This window comes from Medicago sativa, chromosome 1 (genome assembly GCF_051527215.1).
Source record: "Medicago sativa cultivar Bolivia chromosome 1, Bolivia_mono, whole genome shotgun sequence".
Taxonomy (NCBI): domain Eukaryota; kingdom Viridiplantae; phylum Streptophyta; class Magnoliopsida; order Fabales; family Fabaceae; genus Medicago; species Medicago sativa.
The window spans coordinates 23256791-23265031 of NC_140749.1; the positions used below are offsets into that span (position 1 = coordinate 23256791).

The 8241-nt window shown below is 36.0% G+C and overlaps 1 pseudogene; it reads right to left on the reverse strand.

The window, feature by feature from the left end:
- Positions 1 to 1339: 1339 nt before the first annotated feature.
- On the reverse strand, positions 1340 to 1669 carry LOC146953715 (cytochrome P450 86B1 pseudogene; annotated as a pseudogene).
- Positions 1670 to 8241: the final 6572 nt, after the last annotated feature.

The window sequence follows — 8241 nt, forward strand, 5'->3', positions numbered from 1 at the left end:
GTGAATCCGCCTACTAATTCACTGCTTTCAATGGAGGACCGAGGTTGTGTTTAGGCAAAGATTTTGCATACTATCAAATGAAATATGTTGAAGCTAGCATCATATTTCGTTACTATGTTAAGGTTGTTGAGAATCACCTTGTTATTTCTAAGCCTTCTTTGACACTTTACATGAAACATATGGATTGAAAGTTAATCTTCATAGACGTTGTGATGAAGAAATTCACAAACCCCAAATGAGAAAATACAAACACCAAAAACCCCTAAAGAAAAACCACCAGCACCCACAAAATGTGTAAACCCCTAACAACAGCTCTTCAAAGAACTAACAGGTATCAATAAGGCAACCGAAGTGAATATGCTTCAAACGTTCAGCTTCAACCACCACTCAACTTGACTATTGGATCTTATTTCATAATGGCATTGCCTATAGTTTTTTTTTTAAATCAGGTTTTTCTCATTCTTTTGAATGCTTCACTCCAAGAACCAATGTGGTTAGGAGGAAGCAAGACGGTTAAAAAAATTACTTTCTATCGCTTAATTTGTACTTTTTGCCACACAAATTACTCAAGTTTGGGAGTTTTGGAGGCAATAAAATGATTGAGAAATGAGAATCCACAGTGTGACAAAGCATTTTGCCAAACAAATGTCTGTGCCTATCTATATTGGTGTAAAATGAGTCTAATTAACTTTTAAAATTATGAAATTAATTTTGTCACTCATATTTTAGAAGTGTCAAAATGTTATGCTAGTCGCCAAAATTTTGATTACAACACCCAACTGTATTGTAAGACTTATCTTTCTTTTTTTCCTTTTTTTTTAAGAATGTATCTTGTAATGCAAACAATTTCTTTCTTGTAAAATTAAAAATTGATAGACCGGTTATGACTTTGCCACAAGCTTGGAACTTTATTTATTATAAAAATAGTATTACATTTTAAATTTATAAAACTATACATTTTTTAACGAAAAACAAGAACAAGTTCAAACGTGAACTCTTCAACAAAACAAAAAAAAGAGTTCATTGTGAATTCTCTATGGCAATTAAAAAAACAGATACACAAGCAAACAGAGAAAAATGAACTAAAATTTTACATGAAAGAACTATAGACAATACCATTATGAAAGATCCAATTTATTAGTACCACACAATTTACACAATTTACCTAAACTCCAAATATTTCTTTATCATTCTTTACATTTACAAACATCTTAAATATAATGAACATTGAACATCATTAACCTAACAGTGAACAATGATAATTAACATTAACATTTTTAAACAAACTATATATCATCATCCTTAATCATACGTACCAACATTTATTATCAATTCACTTCTAACTAATCTTTAAGTATTTGTGAATTTCTTCATCACAACGCCTATGAAGATTAACTTTCAATCCATGTTTCATGTAAAGAGTCAAAGAAAGCTTAGGAACAACAGGGTGCTTCTCAACAACCTTAACATGGTAACGAAATATGATGCTAGCTGCAACATATTTCATTTGATAGTATGCAAAATCTTTGCCTAAACACAACCTCGATCCTCCATTAAAAGCAGTGAATTTGTAGTTAGCTTCGCTCTTGAAATAGACATCTTTAGTTAACCTTATTTTTAGCTTGAACTCCGAGCAATCTTTTCCCCATATACTTTCCATTCTTCCCATGGAATAAATTGCATATATCACTTTTGTTCCTTTCATTAGTTTTATTCCATTGTCTTCCATCAAATTGCGAATATCATTTTAGTTTTTTTCCGGTTTGTTTCATCTGGTGGAAGATGACTCATTCTAAGATGGAACAAGACAAAAAAAGGAACAAAAGTGATACATGCAATTTATTCAATGGGAAGAATGGAAAATATATGGGAAAAAGATTGCTTGCAGTTCAAGCCAAAATGATGGTTAACATAGATGGTCATTTCATGAGTGAATCTTCCTACAATTTCGGTGCTTTCAATGGAGGACCAAGGTTGTGTTTAGCCAAAAAAATTGCATACATTCAAATGAAATGTGTTGCAACTAGCATCATATTTCGTTACCATATTAAGATTGTTGAGAATCACCCTGTTGGTTCTAAGCTTTCTTTGACACTTTACATGAAGCATAGATTGAAAGTTAACCTTCATAGATGTTGTGAAGAAGAAATTCATGAACATTTTAAGTTTAGTTAGTAGTGAATTGATAAAAGTATAATATTTGTTTTTCGAGTTTAGAAAAGTACCTTTTAATAAAATCGAAATCATCATCGTAGATATTACCGAGTTGAATCATGCCCATGTCGCTTTCTATAAGACGTTTCACGGCAATACCCGAGTTTGCGCGCCTCCAGGATAAAACAGATCAGTTCACTTGTTCGATTACGTACTGCACCGTAAATAATCGTTCGAGAAATAACACCCTCAAATATGGTTTAATCGTTTAATTAAACCACTCTATATGGTACGAAGACCAATCGAGACCGAAGGGGGACAAAAGGAGTAGAAGAAAGGAAGAACGACTTGTCAACTTAACCAAACCACTCTATATGGTACGAAGACCACTCGATACCGAACAGGGACCGAAGGAGTAGAAGAAAGGAAGAAGGACTCGTCAACTTAATCGTTTGATCTAACCACTCTGTATGGTACGAAGACCACACGAGACCGAACGGGGACAGAAGGAGTAGAAGAAAGGAAGAAGGACTCGTCAACACAAGTCAAACGAGGGAGAAGAGAGGAAAAGCACATGAAGCATCAACTGTGATTTTCGATGTGTAGAATGCACTGTGTGAACCTCTATTTATAGAGAAAATTCACAACTAATAAGTGAGAAACTTTGGGAACAAGTAATTCACATATTAGATCTAGTACAAAAATATCTCAATTAGTACCAAAATATATCATATTGAGTACAAAAATATATTATATTATGTACCAAAATATATTTCAGATCAGGAACTAAAATATATTAGATTGCCTACCAAAATATTTCAGATTGTACGTTTCCAAAATATTCTAGATTGCGTTCCAAAATATTTTAGCAAAACTTGGGGACTAAGAAAACACTTTCTAATAAAATATATATTTTTTTCTAGTGCTTACATCGTTCACATAATTATGTACCCCCATTAATTAGAGGTACGCCCCTACTATATAAACACTACTAATGTGTGGGATTCATCTGATGTGTGACTTCCACTTTTTTCATTTCACTCTACACTAGTTCTATCCATTATTGAAATCTTTGTTTAGTCAATTAGTCAATTTCCATGCATGTTCCAACAATATTATTGTTCACCGTTAGATAAATGATAATCAATGCTCACTATTTGAGATGTGTTTAAATGTAAAGAATGATAAGGAAATATATGATGTTTAGGTTCATTTTGTTGTATATATTGGATCTTTTATAATGGTATTGCCTATAGTTTTTTTAGGCTTGTAATCAAATTCTTGATGACTAGCATAACATTTCCACACTAGTTCTATCTATTATTGGAATTTGTGTTTAATCAATTACTCAATTTATATACATGTTCCAACAATATTATTGTTCAGTGTTAGGTAAATGATGTTCAATGCTCATTATTTGAGATGTGTTTAAATTTAAAGAATGGTAAGGAAATATATTCAGTTTATGTTCATTTTGTTGTATATATTGGATCTTTTATAACGGTATTGCCTATAGTTTTTTAGCAATATTAATTGCATAATTTTAAGTTAACTAGACTCATTTTACATCAAAATAAACCAGTAGAAATTTTAGATAGATATATTCTCCAAGAATGCATAGTCACTGATAGATATCTGGCAAGTGTACCAAAAACTATCGAAGTAGTAAAAATATCGATCCACAAGGACTGTGTTAATTTCAATTATAGCAAGCGCGTTATATGTTAGGATGTGTAAAGTTTGTATTTTGTTGCCCTAGGCAGTAAAGATTGGTTTTAATCAGAGTTGATTAAAGTAGAAAGAATTTGAAAGAAAATTATATTGAGATGAATGGTTAAGCCGGTGAATCCACTAATGCTTTATATGAAAAAGTCTACCTATCTCTACTCTCAATTACTACTCAGTTTTTACGATAAATTAACTAAGTGACTTTGATCAATCCCTCGCATCAAAGTCCTTTCCTAAGTTATAACCCTATTAATCTCTTAACGTGATTGAATAACCGCGGAAGCAATATTGGAACGTTAATTCATGTATCATAACCCTCAATTTCCTATCTCTAGGTTCCTAGTGTTGAGTTAAACAAAATTACTATTTCTGGATTAAAAGCTAGGGCTAATAGTCATTCAATTCCTAAGATCGATTCATGTGATTGCAAGAAGCTAGGGCTAGTAGTCATACAAAACGATAACATGAAAAGCAATAAACACAAGTAATTCTGAATAAAAACTGAATAGCATTGATAATAGAGAGAGTTCAACTACAAAATCATATATTACAAAAGTTTCATCATGGCTTAACCAAACTAAAGGTTTAGCTACTCATAGCTAAACAATCATAAGTATTAACAAGAGAAAACATACATAAATCTAACCAACGGGGTGTTGGTATGAGATTCAGGGCTCGTTCCTTGGTCTCCTGTCGTCCTTAGTGCTCAAAATCGCAATAATAATCAGTACCAAAACCCTTGCTAGCAGCTGGATATTTATAGAAAGAAATTAGGGTTTCAGAAAAGCCCATCATCGTGCCACGTTGCGGGTTGGTCGTGGCACGATGCTTCATTGATCCTACGTGGCAGCAGACAAAATCAACCATCGTGGCACGTTGCATGTTGCTTCGTGCCACGAAATTTCCAGAGATGAATCTTTGTCCCACGCTTCCTTCAACGTGCCACGAATATAACCAAACGTGGCACGATGCTTTGAGTTTTAGGCAATTTTCCTTGGTTTCTTGAAGTTTCTTCTCTTGAGCTCTTGTTCCTGTTTTGGCTTGATTTCACCATGAATCATTGCAGTTGACTCTCTAAATGCTATAATAAAGACCTAAATATGACTAAATAACTAGTGTTGATGCACTGTCATCACAACCCCAAACTTAAACCATTCCTTGTCCTCAAGGAATCAATTTGCAAATGGAAAAATCGCAGTGAGATAACAACTTACCAACCAATGATATGCTTAAAAAGTTCACTCCTTTCCGGTGTAATGATGTACCGGATGCCCAGCTCTTTCCTCCAAATCCACAACTCCACGCAATTGTTTGAATAGGGTCACACAATCATCATGCAGGTCTGCTGTATTACCATAAGCTTGAAAAATTTCTAAACTGTCAATCAAAGTCAGAGTCAAGTACACACTTTTAAGGTCTTTCAGGGTTATAACGGGGCTTAGGTGAAAGGTGGATATAATTTGGGAAGTAGTGTTATAAAACAATGAAGTTAAGCTCATACTACTTGGGTATCCTTGATAACACACAGAAAACCAATCCTTCCTTTCAAATTTAACACAAAGAGTACTAGAGAACTTATTATTTTTTCTGAGACATATAAACATTGTTGGTCTCATACACAAGATTCTTTTCTTTTCATTTTTTTTTTCTGCACATTTCAAGTGCTTTTTATTTTTTATTTTCAAGAGATAACATATAAAATTGAATCATTTCTCTTTTCTTAGTTCTCTAGTACCCCCACCCCAAACTTAGTAAGTTGCTAATTCCAAAAGCAACCCCAAACTTGAACATTTCACAACCTAAAGAGCTTCAAACAAATAATTGGGACATTCATTCCTAAGGTCTTCTAGGTTTGTAATGTGGCTAGTCACCGAACAAAAGTGATCTATACCTAATGGCTCAAATTGGTTTTACAAAGGATAAATAATTCATAAATCAAGGTAGTCTCAAAAAGGCTCAAGGTACCAAGCACTTTGCCTTAGTGTGTACAAAACAAGACCAATCAACAAATAGAGAAATATCGCAAGTTCTAGAAACAGCAGTTGCATGGAACACTCATATATGTAAAATTGGAAAAATAAAAATTTGGCTATGGACCTTACAAGTTGAGATATCTGGGAGTTGTGGCTACCTACTTCATTTGCTGTACACTTCCCTTTGAATCAATTAGGCATCATCATCCTTGAACTCTTTGGCATATCATTGGTATAGCATTGTTATGAGACTGATAAATTTCCACAGGCAAACAGATTCATTAATAATAAACAAAGGAAAGCATCACAAACGGTGGGGATTAAAGTCAAACAACGACACACCAACATAATGTTCAAACGGAATAAAAAGTACATCAAAATAAAAGAAACAAAGATAGAAAGCTGAAAATAAAATTGGACTCTAAGTCCATCACTGCTCATCCTCATCAGTGGCCTCCGGATCACCCTGCAAGTCAGCATAAAACTCATTCATGCGCTGATCGCTAACTGCCTTCCCTCGAGCGAAGTCGGATCGAAGACGACCCTCTCTCTCACCAGCACGTCTCCTCTGCTCCATAATGTAATCCTCCATGTTGGCCTCAGTGCCAAACCTATCAAAAGTATTGCTCTGAAGGGACCTCTGACGGTGCTGATCAGCAGCAAGAGAAAGCTCCGCTCCAAAGTAAGGACCGTCCACATACAGCTGTGATGATGTATCCTGGGCCCAGCAAGCCATACCTCCCAAGTAATCAAGCATCATCGGGTGTAGTGGTGGGTATTGAGGCGCATCCTCCTGCATGGGCTGTGCCTGAGATGGTCCTCCACGCTCTCGCTGAACCGGTGGTCCTTCACGACCTTTCTTCTTCTCAAACTTCACCAAAGCAGTATCATCAATAGCTCCCTTTGACTTAAGCATGATGTCTCCAAGCTCCTCCGGGACACTTTCCTTCTTACACAAAGCATTAATCAAACAAACGTGCCCCAAATGCACCGAAGTCCCGCAATTTGCCATTTCCTTAAGACTCAAGTTGATCAGTCGCCCCACATTTATCCCATAGCCAAAAATAATGGCCTCCAGAATATACAGCCTCTCCATAGGCAACTCAGATGTAGCAGAAACACTTTCCAAGGTAGAATGAATGAATGAAGCCCAAGCTTTGTATTGTGGCTTGAGGTCCACCACATCCATCCTAGTAGGAAACCCAGTAGCTTTGGACCTAACATAATCAACACCCTCTTCGCCAATTTCCTGCAAAATCTGCTGAAGCACATCATCGGAAGGAAAATTATTCGAGCTCCTTGACCTCCTCATTTCTACGTGACATTGTCTTGGAGGCTTTAGCCCTAGAAATGCATTGATGGCTCTAGGGCTATAATCTATCTGCTTTCCACGGACATAAACCACATTATCCTTATCTCCAAAGGCATTAGCAAAGAACTCAAGAGCAATGGTGCGATTGCTTTCTTTTTCAACCATGTCGTTCAATCTCTTCCACCCAAGCGTTCTTATAGTTGTTTCAAATTGAGGATACCTCTGAAGGTTGATGAAATCAAACCTCCTTTCACCAGAAAACTTAAACCCCTTGATCTTTTCAAACCTCTCGGCATGTTCGTCATCCTGAAATTTCTCATAGTCGGGTTGTTGTGGTGGTTGGGTTGATTGGGTGCTGCGGGTTGTTCTGGAGCGTTTGTTGGATGCTGAGGCCATTTGTGGAGTTAGGTTAGATTGTTTGGATGTTTTGGGATTGCAGAAGATGAAGATTGGGTGGTTAGGGTTTGTGCAATAAGGGTTAGGTCAAATTTGTGGGAGAAAATTGATGTGTTTGATGAAGTAATGGGGGGAAATGTTTGTGAGAATGATGAAGATGTATGAATGGTGGTTAGGTGAGATTTTTAGAGGTAGAGAATGGGTGATTCGAAATTTGGGCAGAGTTTTGTTAAGGGAAAATGAAATGGTGAGAAATTTGTGAGAGAAGTTTATATAGACAAAGGTCTTTCGTGCCACGTTGGGTCAGGGTCGTGCCACGAAGCAATCTGTAACGGTCAAATTATTTCAAAACTCCCCACTCACGTGCCACGATGCAGGAAAACGTGGCACGATCATCGTTCTGGGTAGCAACGTGCCACGATCATAGAACCATCGTGCCACGTTCATAGTTCTTCCAGCAAACGTGCCACGTTTTGAGAGTGTTCGTGCCACGAAATTTCCAGTGGCGAACAATGTTGGAGCCATTCTCAAAACGTGCCACGATGAAGAACCATCGTGCCACGTTGGTCTAGGTTTTCAAATAAAAATTTCTTTTCAACTTCTAAAAATATTTTTGCTGTTTTTGTTTTTATAAAAAAAATGCAATAAATAAATAAATAGATAAATACAATACCTGAG